Raw genomic sequence first — 19,734 nt, forward strand, 5'->3', positions numbered from 1 at the left:
TCAAGTTTTAAAGATTAATGCTTAAAGAATTCTTTATTTAAAAATAAGGGGTATTTTTAAACATTCTATTATAGGGTACTTTCAACTTTTTTTTACAACAAAAATAGATAAATGACTGGCCAACCTCTCTGGGCCCTGCTCTTGTAGCAGCCCCATGGTGGTTTGAACCTATGGCCGTCTGCACTGATAGCCCGGCTTGCTAACCACTACATCATAACACACTGCCCAACCACAGTACAAAAATTGACAGTTAAAAGATCACTTATGCCACGTACACACGATCCGAATATTGTACGAAAAATGACGCCCGAGGAAGAATCGTCCGATAATCGGATCGTTAGTACAGGGCTGGACGAGCCGATCATTTTAGTTCATCCGATATAATTTTATCGGACATGCACGCAAATTTTCCTCGTACGATACCAGATCGTACGATTTTCGTTTGGTCAGTACAGTTGTGGTCCGAAAATACTACTCAAATACATCACAAGACATGACATCACTTCCGATTTATTTTTTTCTGTCGTACAAGAATTTTTGTGACTTTAGTAACCTATTCAATTTCTACTTGCAACTAGTAAACGAAAAAAGTCGGACGATCTGTCGTCCGATTTTCGGATCGTGTGTACGTGGCATTACTCTGTGAGCTTGCTGCTGCTGCTACTGCGTCTGTTTTTTTCCATAGGGGATATACCCAATCAGTAAAACTTGCAGGGCTGCCATCAGGAATTATGGGGCCCCTTACACAGCTTCAGGCATGGGCCCCCTGGAGCAGAGAACCAAGGGGGGGGGGGGTGCTGCCGCCTCAAATTGGGAACCGGCGGGGGGGCTTGGCTGCCGCAAATTAAGAAGCGGGGGTGCCGCCGCTAATTGAGAAAATTGAGAAGTGGGGGGGCTGTGAATTGAGAAGCGGGGGGTGCCACAAATTGGGGGGTTGCCCTGGGGACAAAAAAAAAAAATGAAAAAATATATATATTAAAAAAAGGGGAGTTGCCATCCGGGGCCCTGGGGACCCCTGGACCTTTTAATAAAAATAAAAAATAAAAAAAACTCGATTTTTTTTTTATATAAGAAATAAAAGGGGGGAGGGGGGGGGGGGTTGCCATCTGGGCCCCTGGGTACCTCTGGGCCCTTTAATAAAAAACAAAAATATATATATAAAAAAATTACAAAAAAAGGGGGGTTGCCATCCAGGGCCCCTAGGGACCTCTGGGTCCTTTAATAAAAAACAAAAAAAATATATAATTTTTTTTTTAAATTATAAAAAAAAGGGGGGTTGCCATTCAGGGCCCCTGGGGACCTCTGGGCCCTTTAATAAAAACAAAAAATAAATAAAAATATATATATAAAAAAAATTGTACAAAAAAAAGGGGGGTTGCCATCCGGGGCCCTGGGGACCTCCGGGCCCTTTACAGGTGTACTGCCTGTACCCCCCTGATGGTGGACCTGGTGGGGATCAGGTGTTTTTACTATGTGGGGACATGTGTGTGGGGACGTGTGTATGGGGACATGTGTTTTGGGGGACATGTGTGTTTACTGTGTGTATTTTACATTGTGTGTGACACTAGGCTGGTGATCAGTGAGTAAAAAGCTGTAAAACACAGCTCATACTCACTGATCACCAGCTGGGTGGCAGTGATCCCTCCCCTCTCCTCACCGACAACTTCTGTGTGAGGAGAGGAGAGCCGATCACCTAGCAACCAGCTCTGTATTTACATCACATGACGTCTTTGATTGGACACGGCCGTCATGTGATCAGGAGGGCCAATCACAGAGCTCTCCTGCTGATCTGAGATGCGCCGTGTGCGGGTGACACGAGTGCATCGGGAATGCAATAAGCAGGAAGTTGATCTATTATCTTGCCTGTTTGCTGCTGCAGCTACAGAGGTGGACTGGGGATATGCACATATTTTCAATGTATGTAAAAATATTTCAAAAATACTAATGCAGCGTTTTGATGCAGTAATTAATGCACTTTATGAATACCTAATGTAATGAATGTAACTTTAGTTCTACTTTAAGGCTATGGTTTAAGGTTAGTGTTAGAATTTAGATAGTTAAGTATGTGTCATGTAGCGCCTGTGTACTTTCGTACAGGTGCTATATTTAAATTTAGTGGGGGAATGAGAGAGTTATGTTGCTCTCATTCTTTGATTTGTCAAATTTGGCTGTCGCCAAATCTGGATTGTCCTGTGGGTCAGTCTGTGCCCCAGAGTTGCAGTCTCATCTCTGGGCGGCAGGTGGCGCCAGAGGGGGTCTAGGTGGAGCCGTTTCTTCTCAGCAGCCAATTAGAGGAGTTTTCCCTCGTAGGGGCATGCTGGGGAGGGGTATTTCTGTGGCGGAGGCCGTTCTTCGCGGGTTCCTGGTTCCAGGTGTGGAACCCACCTTTAGGGTGTGCGCACATCATGGGCCCCACCCACTATGGCCTACCAGGCCGGGGTCGCGTGCTATGCGGAGTTCCTGACTCTGGGCTCTCATAGCCCAGAGCAACTGATGCTGCCAGGAGACCCCAGTGACTTACTGGGTTCCCAAACCTTTTGAGAAGATCCCAAGCTGGGTGCTGTTCGGTGGGGGATCGGTCTGAGGAGAACCCGGAGGCAGGTGATCCAACAGGGCTTGAACGAACCACCAGGGATCTGGGTGACCGGACACTGACAGGTCACATTCAAACTGTCAGTCGGTGACCCCAAAGACATACTGAGAGGATTTGCTCTACCGTCCTAACTTCCAAGCACTAGGCCTGTGGCAGAGGTCTCAACTGGACATCCCAATTTAATTAGAGCCAAGTCTGTGGCAGAGAGTTGTTCCTCCCAGAAGTTCTAAGTGGCGCTCTGGCTGCCAGGCCTGTGGGAGAGGTCTGTCCAGGGGGCACTCCGGCTGGAGTGGCGACGCAAACGAATACAATTGCTAAAGGGCAGGACTGCCTTTAATATCCATAGCCTGATTCTGTGAAGTTGCTTTTCCTTCACCAACCTATCCTGTCTACCTTAAAGCGGTGGTTCACCCTCCATAGCAACATTTTAGCATAACATGAGGCATAGTAGCGCGAGCTACAGTATGCCTGTCTTTATTTTTTTAGCCCCATACTCACTGTGCAATCGTAGAGACAAGATTCCGACTCCCCGCGGGGAATGGGCGTTCCTATGGAGAGGGAAGGTGATTGACGGCCGGCTCTGGCACGTCACACTCCCCGAAGACAGCCGGAACAGGTCTCGGCTCTTCACGGCGCTATACGGCGCCTGCGCACAGACTATGCGCAGGCGCCGTGAAGCGCCAAGTCCTATTTCGGCTATTTCCGGAGAAGTGTGACGTGCCAGAGCCGGCCGTCAATCACCTTCCCTCTACATAGGAACGCCCATTCCCCGCGGGGAGTCAGAATCTTGTCTCTACGATTGCACAGTGAGTACGGGGCTAAAAAAATAAAGACAGGCATACTGTAGCTCGCGCTACTATGCCTCATTTTATGCTAGAGGAAAAAAAAAATGTTTTTTTATTAATAGGGTGAACCCCCGCTTTAAGTTGACATGTTGGTCGTGTTTGACCAGAGAATAAAAGCATTAAAAATGTCAACCAATGATCTGGACATTCTGTTACTGCTCTCAACACCACCATCACCCCTAGACACAGTATAGAGGTAACTTAAATACGCCGATCCCAAATCTAACCAGCGGCTCCTCCGGGGTTAGCGCTACAGTCAGATTCAGTGTTAAAGCGGCGTTCCACCAAAAAATTGAACTTCCTCTTTTCGGATTCCTCACCCCTCCGGTGTCACATTTGAGACCTTTCAGGGGGAGGAGGGATCAGATAACTGTGTAATCCAGGTATTTGCTCCCACTTCCGGGAATAGATCACTGCAGTCACCTCTGCCACGTCCGGCGCCTACACACAGGTCCCAGAAGACAGCAGGGACCAGTGGGATCACGGAGCGTGACTCGCGCATGCGCAGTAGGGAACTAGGAAGTGAAGCCGCAAGGCTTCACTTCCTGATTCCCTTACCAAAGATGGCGGTGGTAGCACCCGAGAGCCGACGGACAGATCGGCTTTGGGACCCAACATCGCGGACGCGCAGAACAGGTAAGTGGCCATATATTAAAAGTCAGCAGCTGCAATATTTGTAGCTGCAGACTTTTAATATTTTTTTTTTTCCGCGGAACTCCACTTTAAGGATTATGTTTCAGTGTTATGTTAAATGTTTAGTGTTAGGAGGTGGTCAACTATTAAAGCTGAGGCTTAGGTATGTTTTTTTTCCAGCTTGGACGGATGTAAGTATGCATGTTTATTACCTGATCTATCCCTGCAATACACTGTAGTGGTTGCTGCTACTACAGTGACAACAGAAGTCTTCTGGGTCCAGTGCCAAGTGGCTGTCTTTCTGAACAAGGGGGTCACTCGCTTGGTACTGCCACCATTCTGAGTACGTCTTGTATTTTTTTTTAAATACAAGGCATTCTCTGATTAGATGAAGTGGGGAGGCAGGGTGGTGATGTCGGGTAAGTATCCATAGCTCAACTTCTTTTTTTTTTTTTTTTTTTTTTTAAAGTGTATTTTTGTGCGTGTACTCGAGAGAGGAGCCGGACTGCAGGAGTTGGGAGTAGGCAGGCCTCCCCCAGAGGCAATCTGCCACCTTTCTCCATGCCCCGGGTGGCAATGGTGGGTGTGTGAGGGGGTCCTCCCACACAGCCCGCCCTACCTGCTCCGCTTTGAAGCCCAACGGGGCAGAGGGACTCCCTATAAGGGAGTGAGAGGATCTAGCCCGCTCAACCAGCCCCGTTAGTCCTTCGCCTCTCTTTTTAGAGACCGCGTGGTCAAAGTGCGTGCATGTTAACCCAATTTCGAGTGCGTGTAAGTGTGGTGGTTTTTGTGGGAGGGAGGTGGGCGTACTAAGCGCAGGCTTACCTCGCATAGCACACCCACCGGGAGCCGGGCTGAGACCACCAAACTCAATTCACATGTAGCTGAGAGCGTGATCCGAACCCCTAGCTGCAGAGGTGAATGGCTTGTCAGCGCAGTGCCAATCGCGTTGAGCCACCGCAGCTCCCCTTCCATAGCTCAACTTCAACTTTACAGGTTAAAGGTAGCCTAAGAATCGGGTTAAGATGTGAGTCAAGAGGCTCACTTTTTACTCTTTAAATTTCAGCCCCAACAACTACCAGGTACCAGGTTCTTGGCATGAAATCCAGCAATTGAATATTTCTTTAAGGAGTTCCTTCGTTTATGACTAAACAGCTTTAGTTATGAACCACTTTTGAATGTAAAGATTTATTGTCATCCTTTTGTATTATTTGAATGAATGAAGCTGCAGTTAAATATGACAAGGGAAATGCATAAATCTCATAAAATTGAGATTTCACACAAAGCCTGCACAGATGGAGCCTTGTATGTTACAATGCAGTGTAGGCATGAGAAACAGAGTCCTCCAGATAAGTGCCTGCAGCAGTAACAAGGTCAGCAGCACTGAACAATGGAAAAATATGTAGGAATTTCAGAAATACGTTTTTGCAAATAAAGTTTTCAAAGGGAATGTAAAGCCTTTTCCACTTTTTTTTTTTAGCTATACACAGAAGTCAGCTTGCTGTAAATAATCTTATTATTGTGTGTTAGTCTTTATTAGAAACCACATGTGGCAGCCAAATGTGCTTATTACATACTCAAGATCTATATACTTCAGGCTTTGCTACACATTGGTTAGGCTTTACTGCTCATTCTCACAATGCAAATATATATGTCAGCAGAGTTACTGAAAAAATGGGCTACTTGCACTATTTGGGAAAAATGTTTCCTGCTGTTCTATATCTTGCAGCTCATCCCATGCCAACTATTGCCTGTGCCATGACTATGTGATCTTTGGTTCCTTGTGTATGCTTGCTGTGCTCCTGTGTTTACTAAGCCATCCTTCCCAAGATCTGGTGGACGTGTTTATGGTTCCACTTGTGCCACTTCAGTGCCCATACCCCACCTGTCATGCTATCCAGGGGTTCCTGGGCTGGCCGTGTAAAAAAGGCAATTCTTCTTATTTTTGACATCCACCATGTTTTTTCATAATTACCTATTATTATTATTATATAAAACATTCAGATGCATAGTGAGTACATGTCACAGAATTAAAATATATTTTAATTGTTTATTAAAATATAACTAAAGTCAAACTTTTTTTTAGTTTTGTATAGAGTAGAGATGGATTAGAACACTTGTCAGTTTTAATTGCAGTCTGTGCCCGCCCCCATACCTCCCAAATTTTGAACTTCAGAATGAGGGACACTTGAGGAAGGAAGTAACCTTGTATAGCGCGCCACGGCAAATGTGGGCGTGGTCAAATTTCTGACAGTGGTAGGAGCTTAAGGGCCATCATTAAACAAAACTCAGGCCTCCTTGTACCTATAAAATATGCTTTTCATGGACAGGGGGGGAGGAAGGGGGGGTAGTGGGGGGAAGCATGATGGGAGGGGGGTAGTGGATGGCAGCATGATGGGAGGGGAAGTAATGGAGACCAGCATGATAGGAGTGGGGGTAGGGGAGGGCAGTATGATGGGAGGGGGGCAGTGGAGGGCAGCATAATGGGAGGAGGGGCAGTGGAAGGCTATATGATGGGACGGGGTAGCGGAGGGCAGCATGATGGAAGGGGGGCAATGGAGGGACAGCATGATTGGAGGAGGCAGTATGGGATGGAGCAGAGTGACAGTCAGTAGGACACCTGGAACACTATACTCTGGGCAGTGTATTGCTGTGACAAATAGTTTGTTGCTAACCATGAGCGTCCTCGGGGCAGGGAGCATTTCTCCTACCTTTCCGGTGGCAGGAACAGCCACCGGAATCCCGTCAGGAAAACAAACTTCGGTTTTCCTGACGGGATTCCTGGCAAGCTTGCTTTGCAAAGCCATGTATTCAGACGGCCATTCAAAAGAACTGTCGTTCTTTTGAATGGCAAGAACGCAGTGACGTCATCGACTACAATGCCATCGCCACCATCTTGCTACACCCCACACTAACCTTGTATGCTACAGTGCATGCGTCAAAGTGTTATCGCGTTTTTTTCACCACATACAGACGACCGGTTTTCTCGGCAGGAAACACTCTGCTGGGAATCCTGACGGGAAAATAGAGAGCAGGGTTCTCTATTTTCCCGTCGGGATTCCCAGGAGTTTTCCTGACAGGAAAACTGCTAGGGAGCATACACATGGCCGGGATTCCCGGCCAAATGCTCTCCTGGCAGTTTTCCTGTTGGGAAAATCGGTCGTGTGTACGAGGCTTCACTGTTATGGCTTCAGCTGTCCAGTGTGCACAGTGAGTATAAGGACAGCTCACTCACTTACATAGCACAGGTACTGGTAGAAAGAGATGTGAAGTATTACACACAGATTGGACTGTGCCACAGCTATATCTTCTAAATAAAATTAATCTAGGACAATGCAAGCTACCATTACATCATCTTGGCATGTTTCTTGGACCATCAGCCACTTGAAGGAGGGTTCATAGTAACGTGCAGAGCAAACTGCTGAGATAAGTAAATGCCCTGGAAGACCTATGGAGAACGTAACAGATTTTTTTCTTTGCAGCATACTGGATTAAGCATGGGAACATGTGCCGATGGAGCTGCCAAAAAGGAGGATTATCAGCAATGTTGACTGTTGCTGACATTCTTTGCCCTTGCTATAAAGGGGACATAACAATTTTATATAAAACAGCCAAATTAAGTTAAATAAATCTTCAAGGAGGCCACATTTTGTCTACTAAGGGATACCTTTACATCATTTCAGAGAGTTATTATAGCATTTATGGTTACCAATTTGATAATAATACTTTCAGCGTATACTGTATAATTGTATCCCAGACAAAAAACATTAGGTGAAGCATTCAGTCAGCAGAGTGTATTGAAACCAATGCAAAATGTACAGTATTATAACTTGAATTAATCAGAGAACAGCTTGAGCTTTGTTCAGGTAGTAGTCATTGAACAGGTTAGCTCTGAGGAAGGGGGTGTGCCCCCCAAAACGCGGTAGCTGTGTTCTGAGCATGTTCATGCACTGTGTTTATGGACTTTTGTCAGTTGCAATTTGTAAATACCCACTTTTATACAATTTTTTTTTATTATTAAATGATCTCTGGTAATGCATTAGGTGTGCGCAACTTCCATTTCTGTTTTTCTTTAAGGGCCAAGAAGCAGCGAAAGAGCAGAATGCAGCCCAAAAAAAGTAATTTGACATGCCTGCTATAATGGTAGATACCTTATGGCCCAGGAGTGCAGGTTCTAGGGTCCTTCAAATCCCAGCTGGGATATTACCTGCGTTGAGTTTACCTGTCCTCCCTGAGCTTGCATAGGGTTAACTGTCACACTCTGAAGACATGATGCTAGGTTGACTGGCTCCTGTCTAAATTAGCCTTAGTAAGTGAGGCTGTGACCTTAGTTCACAAACTTAAAGGATAAGTTCACCTTTAAAAAAAAATGCACATATTTTGCAAGTGGACAATTGTTCATTTATTATCTTTTTTACTTGCCACCTGTAAAGCATTGTACCTGCAATCAGCAGATCACAGGTGCCATGCAGGATTGCACACTTGTCAGTGTATCTGTCTGCTCGTACCTCGTATGGCAGGCAGATACACACTGACAGAAAGAGACAATGAACTACCAGAGTGCTCAACAGCGCCATAGTAGTTCACTGAAAACTACAAGCCGTACTTGTAGTTTTCCTTTCACAGAACTCTGTGAATAAATGACGTGGCCGGACCGGCGGAGCACCACTCGCCAACTTTTTTTTTTTAAACAGTAACAGAGAGCAGGGGAGCAGATCCCCCTCTTGCTGTCACTAGAGACAGCAGAGCGGGCAGTGACTTCAGAATAGGAACATGTTACATGTTCCACCCTAAAAACAGGTGGAACATGTAACATGTTCCCAAATATGAACATATCCTTTAAGGGCAGGAACTGATGTGAATTAACAATATATATTTATATTGTTTGCACTATATAAAAACCTGTAATAAATACAGTATCTCACAAAAGTGAGTACACCCTTCACATTTTTGTAAATATTTTATTATATCTTTTCATCTGACAACGCTGAAGAAATTACCCATTGCTACAACGTAAAGTAGTGAGTGTACAGCTTGTATAACAGTGTAAATTTGCTGTCTCCTCAAAATAACTCAACACACAGCCATTAATGTCTAAACCAATGGCAACAAAAGTGAGTACACCCCTAAGTGAAAATGTCCAAATTGGGATCGAAGTGTCAATATTTTGTATGGCTACCATTATTTTCCAGCACTGCCTTAACCCTCTTGGGCTTAGTGTTCACCAGAGCATCACAGGTTGCCACTGGAGTCCTTTTCCACTCCTCCATGATGTCATCATGGAGCTGGTGGATGTTATGCCTTGTACACACGGTCGGACTTTTGACCATGCAAAAGTCCGCCGTGTGTCTGTCGGAAGTCAGATGGAAAGACAGAGAACAGGTTCTCTATTTAAGGTCCGTTGGACTTGGGACAAAAAAAGTCTGATGGAGGCTACACACGGCCCGACTTTCCGAGAAAAAAAGTACGGCCGTGTGTACAAGACATTAGAGACCTTGCGCTCCTCCACCTTCCATTTGTGGATGCTCCACAGATGCTCAATAGGGTTTAGGTCTGGAGTCATGCTTGGCCAGTCCATCACCAAGCTTCTTTAGCAAAGCATTGGTCGTCTTGAAGTTGTGTTTGGGGTCGTTATTATGTTGGAATACTGCTCTGCTGTCCAGTCTCCAAAGGGAGGGGGTCATGCTCTGCTTCAGTATGTCACAGTACATGTTGGCATTCATGGTTCCCTCAATGAACTGTAGCTCCCCAGTGACGGCAGCACTCATGCAGCCCCAGACCATGACACTCCCACCACCATGCCTTACTGTAGGCAAGACACATTTGTCTTTGTACTCCACACCTGGTTGCCGCCACACACGCTTGACACCATCTGAACCAAATAAGTTTATCTTGGTCTCATCAGACCACAAGACATGATTCCAGTAATCCATGTCCTTAGTCTGCATGTCTTCAGCAAACTATTTGCGGGCTTTCTTGTGCATCATCTTTAGAAGAGGCTTCCTTCTGGGATGACAGCCAAGCGGACCAATTTGATGCAGTGTGTGGCGTATGGTCTGAGCACTGACAGGCTGACCCCCTCACCCCTTCAACCTCTGCAGCAATGTTGGCAGCACTAATGCATCTATTTTCCAAAGACAACCTCTGCATATGACACTGAGCACGTGCACTCAAAATCTTTGGTCAACCACGGCGAGGCCTGTTCTGAGTTGAACCTGTCCTGTTAAACTGCTGTATGGTCTTGGCCACCGTGCTGCAGATCAGTTTCAGGGTCTTGGCAATCTTCTTATAGCCTAGGCCATCTTTATGTAAAGCAACAATTCTTTTTTTCAGATCCTCAGAGAGTTATTTGCCATTAGGTGCCATGTTGAACTTCCAGTGACCAGTATGAGGGACTGAGAGTGATATTACCACATTTAACACACCTGCTCCCCCATTCACACTTGAGACCTTGTAACACTTTGGCCGGGTACACACGGACAAACATGTATGGTGAAAGCGGTCCGTCGGACAGTTTTCACCATACATGTCTGCCAGAGGGCTTCTGTACGATGGTTGTACACACCATCGTACAGAAGTCCGCGCGTAAACAATACGCGGGGCGTGTCCGCGGTGTCGCCGCGTCGATGACGCGGTGTCGCCGCGACAATGACGCAGCGACATGGGCGGCCCGCCTTTAAAATGCTTCTACGCATGCGTCGAAGTCATTCGACGCATGCGAGGGACGGCGGGCGCCTGGACATGTACGGTAGGTCTGTACTGACGACCGTACATGTCCGAGCGGGCAGGATTCCAGCGGACTGTTTTAAAACAAGTCCAGGAATATTTGTCCGCTGGGAAAAGGCCCGGCGGGCAAATGTTTGCTGGAATTCGGCCCGCTCGCGCCCACACACGACCAAACATGTCTGCTGAAACTGGCCTGCGGACCAGTTTCAGCAGACATGTTTGGTCGTGAGTACGGGGCCTAACAAGTCACATGACACCGGGGAGGTAAAATGGCTAATTGGGCCCAATTTGGACATTTTCACTTAGGGATGTACATACTTTTATTGCCATCAGTTTAAACATTAATGGCTGTGTGTTGAGTTATTTTGAGGGGACAGCAAATTTGAACTGTTATACAAGCTGTACACCCACTACTTTACATTGTAGCAAAGTGTAATTTCTTCAGTTTTGCCACATGAAAAGATATAATAAAATATTTACAAAAATGTGAGGGGTGTACTCACTTTTGTGAGATACTGTAAATAAAATAGGGAAGTTAACCAATGCAAAATGCATGGCTCTTTTCATTGTGTTGCAGGGTGATCCTAAGAGCAGACCATCACTAGTAGCCTCTCCTCTTTATTCCCTACCACTCTGTTTAGCACTGGGAGCTTAAGGAAATACGTGGCATTTGCAGGTATGAAGAAGCATGTGACTCCCTGTACAGCACTGTTGTACAGGGAGTCAGTAAAAGGTTTTCAAAATGAAACTGAGAAATAATAAAAATTTCATAAACCCATAGCAGATCTCAGGAGTTTATCCATATTATTTACGTGGCCTGCATGTGGCCACACTATTTATGTACTAATGTGTGAACACCTGCCTTGTGGGTCCAAGGTGAGGATAAAAAGTGGCCCATGAATTAGATTGGGTAGTATCTGGTGTGACTCATGCCGAGTACACACGATCATTTCGGCATGAAAAAAACGTTGTTTTTCAAAACCGTCATTTAAAATGATAGTGTGTGGGCTACACATCATTTTTCAGGTTCTGAAAAACGACAAAAAAAAAATTCGAACATGCTGCCTTTTTTAATGCTCTTAGCAAAGCCATGGATTCATAAAGGTTTTTGGAAAAAAATGTAAGCATAGGTAGGTACTTTGATGTGAAGCATTTTTTGGGCCCCCGCTCTTAAAACATCCACCATCCATCCTGTGTTGAAGAACATATGGCCTGGTGTTAGTATGGTAAATAACGCATACCAGACCATGTATCTGGCATGCTGGGCTCCTAAGTCTTAGGCAGCGTACACACGACCGGTCAAAACTGATGAGAATGGACCGAGGTTCAGTTTCATCGGTCCAAACCGACCGTGTGTACGGCCCATCAGTCTTTTGTCCTTCGGACCAAAATTTTAAAACTTGCTTTAAAATCGAACCGATGGACCGCTGACCAATCAGGCCAAACCGATGGTTAGTACACAAAAGCATCGGTTCAAAACCTGCGCATGCTCAGAATCAAGTCGACGCATGCTTGGAAGCATTGAACTTCGTTATTTTCAGCACGTCGTGTGTTTTACGTCACCGCGTTCTGACCCGATCGGTTTTTGGAACGATGGTGTGTACACACATCAGACCATCAGGCCACTTCAGCGGTGAACCGATGGAAATGGCCTGTCGGACCATTCTCATCGGATGAACCGGTCGTGTGTACAGGGCCTCAGGAGTAATTTATTTTTCTTTTCTTTTTTTTTTATAACAAAGCTCTAGGGATTGTAAGGATTAGCACTGTTTCTGTTCCTCTGCATTGCTGACTTTGCATTACAAATAATGAATTAAAGGCTGGGTAGAACAAATATTTTTTAAGGATTAGGTAAGCAACTTTTGATTTCTTTGCTCTCTATTTTAGCCCTTTTAGTACAATGAAAAACATCTTAAAGTGGAGTTCCACCCACATTTTCACTCCTCACCATGCAGCACTAATGTGCATCGTTAAAATGAATTGCCAATTTATTTTTTCTGTTCACTTACCTGATTTGTGCCTTTATCTCATTTCACTTCCTCCTCTAGGGGGCCGCGGCTGCAAACGTTGGCTCCTGGGAAATATTGGTCACCTTGGCATGCGTCTATGGAAATTCTTAGCCAGCTTGGCATCGCACGGCTCCAGTAACATTTAACATTGGCGTTTTTGGAAAATCAGGGTCAGCTTGGCATGGTTGTGTCATGCCAAGTTGCACCCCACTGCACATGCACAAGATCAGCAGGTGCATGCTGGGTAGCCAGCATGCACGGAATTCGGGAAGAAGGACACTGTGGCTTCATGTGGCCACACTGGAGATGGCCACTCTGTGCAGGAACTTCACAAAGTAAGAAAACTATGCTGCACATATAGAAAACTGGGCAAAGTTTACAGCATACCTTTGTTACATTGCATGAGGCATGAGTATTCTAGGGGTATTTTTATCTAAAAATACATATTTCAGCCGGAACTCCGCTTTAACTTTAATTTTCATCAAATCAACCAAATATACAAAAATTTGAAATGGTTTTGACATCACTGATTTGTGACTTAGACTAAAGCCCTGTCCACATGGGCAAGAATCTCGTAGTCTCGTAGTTTTTCCCGACAAGATTCTTGGCAAGAATCTCTTGCCGCCCAAGTGTACAGACTCTCTTTTCAAGAGACCCGCGGTTCTCTTGAAAGGCAAGAACGCGGTGACGTCATCGCGTATGACGAGCATGCGCTCGTCACATTCGATGCCGTCGCCACCATCTTGCTGCACCCTACCTATGCCGTGGAAGCTACCGTGCATGCGTCAAAGTCATTTCGAGCATGTGCGGGTTTCCACGGCGACAGGTAAGTATACACACTCTCGGGTTTCTCCTTGGGAAACAGGCCGACAAGAATCTCGACGATAAAATAGAGCGCAGGTTCTCTATTTTTCTCGTCGAGATTCTGGCCAGTTTTCCAGATGAGAAACCTGAAAGCCTCGTACACACGCTCGGTTTACTTGGCAAGAAAGCTCTGCCAGCAGTTTTCTTGCTGGTTCTTGCCAAGAAAACCGAGCGTGTGTACGAGGCTTAAATATAGGTAGAGGGCAACAGTGCACTCTAGTGGATGAGTAATGATGCTATAATACTTTTTGCTGGGTTATAATTACTCTCTTTGCTCCAAATTTTTGGCAGGGTTTTTTTTTTGCGAGCTGCAATTTTTCTGTCGGCAGTTGTTGACAGTACCCAAGATCTAACAACACTTATTATAGCACAATTTAGAGGGATAAAAGGGACGGAAGGATTAGAGGAGTGGAAGGGAGTGGAAAGGGAGAGAAAGACACAGTTAGTACAGTGACCACCCCTCCTGAGCTAATGTGTTCTGACAGGGGGACGGCCCTCCCACCAGAACACTCTGATCAGCGCTCTCTGCCACTGATCAAGAGTCGGTCGGCTTCTGGTTTTGCAGCATGCTGTCGGACAGGGTGACATACACCGTGCTGCTGACACTCTGGGTGATTGACACTGTGTCGATCACATGCACCCTCCCAAGAAAAAAAATAACTCTCTAGCAATACACACCAAACTGGGCATGTGCAGAGTGCTCCTAAGGCTTTGTTTTATATCACATAGGAAAGAGGTACATAGATTTGTTTTTTATTAAAATAATTGCAGTGCCATCATCCCTATGCAGAAATAGAAGGGAAAATATAAATAAAACAGTGTGTGTTTAGTTTCAATGTAATACCTGTATCACCAGTTCTGTATTGGGTAAAATGCGGTATAGTATCTCAGTGGGAAAACTATACTTCATTTTGGCCACTAGCTAGGTATAGCTGATTATACAGGAATTATTCTCTTAGAAAAAATATGGTGACATTTTGTTCAGCTTGCTCGAATGATTCTGACATTCGTGCATTGACTAGTTTATAAATAGACCTCTTATGCCGCGTACACACGATCGGACATTCCGACACCAAAACTGTGGATTTTTTTCCGACGGAATGTTGGCACAAACTTGTCTTTCATACACACGGTCACACACATGTTGTCGGAAATTTCCTGAACGTCAAGAACGCGGTCACGTACAACACTACGACAAGCCGAGAAAAATTGATTCGAATTGACTCCAAGCATGCGTAGGATTTTTGTGCGTTGGAATTGGCTACAGACGATCAGAATTTTCGACAAGAACTTTTGTTGTCGGAAAAATTGAGAACCAGCTCTCAAACATTTGTTGTCGGAAATTCCGACAGCAAATGTCCAATGGACATACACACGGTCGGATTTTCCGAAAACAAGCTCACATCGAACACTCTTGGTACATTTATGGATTTTTTTCCTTTAGGCTGGGGATACCCAAAGGCATCTTCAGCCTGACAAATCTATGGGAGAAGTGCATGAATGATCTATTCCACCTCCATCAATTCAATGCTACAGCTCTGCTCACAATTTTGAATCACACTTTTGCAAAGTGCATCAGTGTGTTGCAGTGCCGTTCATTTAAAATGTTGTACCACAAAACAAATGGTAATGCAATACTGCTCATTGTGGTGAAACGCATCAGAAAAATGCTGCATGTTCATCCATTCTGGTTTGTTGGTAGCATTAACTCACGTGTGTTAATGCAATGTACCAAAACAGCAAACAGTGTGAATAGGTTCTAATGCCGCGTACACACGATCATTTTTCAGCATGAAAAAAAACGTTGTTTTTTAGCATGTCGAAAAAACTACGTTTTCCCAACTTCATCATTAAAACGACGTTGCCTACACACCATCGTTTTTAAAAAATGATCTAGCAAAGCGCGGTGACGTACAACACGTAAGACGGCACTATAAAGGGGAAGTTCCATTCGCCTTTGGGCTGCTTTAGCTGATTCTGTGTTAGTAAAAGACGATTCGCGCTTTTTTGTCTGTTACACCGTGATGAATGTGCTTACTCCATTATGAACGGTAGTTTTACCAGAACGAGCGCTCCCGTCTCATAACTTGCTTCTGAGCATGCGCGGGTTTTTTACGTCGTTTTAGCCCACACACGATAATTTTTTACAACCCGAAAAACGTCATAGTTTAAAACAACATTAAAAAATGCAGCATGTTCGCATATTTTTTTGTCGTTTTTCAGAACCTGAAAAATGATGTGAAGCCCACACACGATCATTTTAAATGACATTTTTGAAAAACAATGTTTTTTCATGCCTAAAAATGATCGTGTGTATGCGGCATTAGGATATTTAAAATAGTTGTAAAGGCTGAAGGTTTTCCAGCGACGTGCACAAGGCCCAGGGCTCTCCTGGGTCTCTTCCTTCTGATTGGCTGAGATGCAACAGCAATATTTGCTCCCGCTGCTGTCACTCACAGCCAGTGAGGCGGGAGCAGGTCTGAGCCATGCTCTGTGTCTTTAGTACGCGGAGCCGGCACGTGAGCGAGCATGCATGAGAGCCCCCACAGCAAGCAGCTTGCTATGGGGGCACTCGAAAGTGGGGGTGGGGGTTACCCAGAGGGCCGGGGTGAGACCCAAGAAGAAGAGGATCGTGGGTGCTCTGTGCTAAACCACTGAACAAAACAGGTAAGTATAACATGATTGTTATATATATATATATATATATATATATATATATATATATATATATATATATATATTTCCATTATGCCTCGTGGCAAACATGTATGGCAAACATTATGTGGCAAACATTATGCCTCGTGGCAAACATTATGCCTCGTGGCATACACACGGGCAAACATGTACGATGAAAACGGTCCGCCGGACCGTTTTCAGCGGACATGCCCGCCCGGAGATTTCTGTATGATGGCTGTACACACCATCATACAGAAATGAGAGACAATCCACGCGGACAGACATGTTCGCGCCGCGACGATGACGCGGCGACGTGCGCGACGCTGAAAGGTCTATGCTTCCACGCATGCGTCAAAGTCATTCGACGCATGCGAGGGATGGCGGCCGCTCGGACATGTACGGTAAGTCTGTACAGACGACCGAACATGTCCGACGGACAGGATTCCAGCGGGCATGTTTCTAAGCAAGTTTAGAAACATTTGCCCGCTCGAAAACGGTCTGGCGGGCAAATGTACGCTGGAATCCTGTCCGATCGGCCGTACACACGACCGAACATGTCTGCTGAAACTGGTCCGCGGACCAGTTTCAGCAGACATGTTCGGTCGTGTGTACGGGGCCTTACAATCTCTTTAATTTGTTGCTAATGAACATTAAAACTGATCTCCAGTGAAATGGCCAAGTACACAAATGGAATACATATAATTTGTATTTATCTGCATCCATTTATGAGATTTACACAGCTCTGCAACACAGCGGAGCCCTGCCTGGTAGGAGAGGAGACCTGATTTTTCTTGGCTGCAGTTAAATATAACTATCAGGTCTTGTCCCTCCCCCAGTCTGTGAATGGGATAGTGGGTGAGCTCTTTGTTGGCATATAAGCACTACAGCTCATCTGACCAACTCCTTATCCTTCTTCTCCCTTCCCCTATCTGGTCTGTACAGTGGATTGCAAGAGGCTGATACTGACTAAAATAGGTATTTTCACTGTCTGAAATTGGAAACAATACATTTCATGATTTATTAATGAATACGTTATTGTGTGTTTTTAATATCTTCCTGGAGTTCAGCTTTAAAGAGAAGTTCCAGCCACAAGTACTGTAGCTGCTGACTTTTAATAAGGACACTTACCTGTCCAAGGAGCCCGCGAGGTCACCCCCCCCTCCCCCGAGTGCGATCCGACCATTGGAATCCGGTGCAGGTGCCGCCATTCCAACTAAGGGAAACCGACAGTGGAGCCTTCAGGCTTCACAGCTAGTTTCCTACTGTGCATGCGTGAGTTGCATGACACTTTGTGAATAGCCAGCTCGTCTTCTGAGACACACACGGGTCCCAGAAGGCAGGTGGGAGTGAAGGAGAAGGGCTCGCCACAGAAGAGGACGTGACGTCCTACGCCACAGCCGAGCTAGGACGGAAGTAAACTTAATACTTCAAAAAAGGTAAGAAAGAAAAAAAAAAAGTTTTTAGATATCCAAAAACGAGCGATGGAGGGGTGGTCTTTAGTTTAAGACCACCTTGTAAAAGTGGGTGGAACTCCGCTTTAACCTTACTGAGTACCTATAAATTACTGCTTCATGCTTTTTTTAAATAATACATATTGCAACATAGCAGTAGCTGAAAACCTTTTATCGGGAAAGCTCTGTGTGCGTAAATACTGTATATAGATAAGTTATTACAAGATCAGCAACTAAGTAAATGTATCCTTTTCTACTGTACAAATGGATTTCAAAGGTTGGATTATATTGCATAATTGTCAGCAACATCATATCCAGAGTGTCTGTCTGGCTAAACAGAAGATTGTTTCATTTGCTGGTCAATGACCAGGCCACTTTTTGCTATTCGTCACTGCGTCGTTTTAACTGACAATTGCACGGTCGTGGGACGTGGCTCCCAAACAAATAGAGCTTTCTTTTGGTGATATTTGATCACCTCTGCGGGTTTTAAACAAAAATAGAGCGACAATTTTGAAAAAAAAATAATATTTTTTAACTTTTTGCTATAAGAAATATCCCCCAAAAATATATATACATTTTTCTTTTCCTCAGTTTAGGCTGATACGTATTCTTCTACATATTTTTGTTAAAAAAATCGCAATAAGCTTTTATTGATTGGTTTGAGCAAAAGTTATAGCTTCTACAAAATAGGGGGTAGTTTTATGGCATTTTTATGAATAACTTTTTTTTACTATTTTTTTTACTAGTAATGGCGGCTATCAGCGATTTTTGCAAAGTCCAGTATGGGATAAGAAAGAAAGTTTACCGCTCAGAGGTCCCAGAGAACTGTAAGGTGGAGTCCAAACACCTGGGTGCAGGCACTGCAATAGTATGCAAAAATGTGTAGAGAAAAACCGGGACGGCCGCACTCCATAAATAAAAATGTGTTCCTTTTAATAAAAACTGGTCACAACATGGATTCACAGCATGAATAAGCACTGTATGATAGTGTGAAACGCGTTAGCTCTTTTCCTGATTTTTTGCTGTGACATATCCATGTTGTGACCAGTTTTTATTAAAAGGAACACATTTTTATTTTTTAAGTGCGGCCGTCACGGTTTTTCTCTACACATTATCAGCGATTTTTATCGTGACTGCGACTTTATATCGGACACTTTTGACACATTTTTGGGACCATTGTCATTTTTACAGCGATCAGTGTTATAAAAATGCACTAATTACTGTGAAAATGACACTGGCAGTGAAGTCATCAGTGACAGTGTCACTAAGCAGAATAGGGGTATGCCTCGTTTACAAAGGCATCCCCCTGTTCTGCCTTTGCTGACCACAATTACAGGCCGCCCGGGAATATCGCGTTCCCGGGACCCACAAGCACACTCACGAGGCACACGGCGGGCGAGCACGTGCCCGCTGGGCGGTAATTTTAAAGGGACGTACAGGTACGCCAATGTGCATGCCCGTCCCATTCTGCCGACGTACATCGGCGTGCGGCAAGTGGTTAAAGAAGAAGTTTGGGGTTCACAAAAGACAAAACATAAATAAATTCTCACCTCTCTGCTGCAGAATCCGTATGACATTGCAGCTGTCGCACACTAGCAGTAAATCGGAGAGCTGATCAATCAGCTTTTGTCACATCAGTCAATGCTCCATACTCTGCTCCAGGATAGGGAGAGGGTGGACATGGCTTGCTCCGGCTCTCAGCCGCATCCTGAAAGGCGATGTCAGATCTTTGTTGAACTATGTTCATTGGTTCGCAATCAGCTGATTCTGGATCAAAAACAGATGTACTCCTTTGATCCAAAAAAGAATAATAGCCAAAAGCTATGGCCATACTTCTCTTTTAACCACTTCCCTCCTCATTGGCTGCCTCTCTGTCTATTGAGGAGAGAGAGAGAGAGCTGAGAGTGCACAGCTCTGGATCGAGCTCTGGATCGAGC

The sequence above is a fragment of the Rana temporaria genome, chromosome 5 (genome assembly GCF_905171775.1).
Source record: "Rana temporaria chromosome 5, aRanTem1.1, whole genome shotgun sequence".
Taxonomy (NCBI): domain Eukaryota; kingdom Metazoa; phylum Chordata; class Amphibia; order Anura; family Ranidae; genus Rana; species Rana temporaria.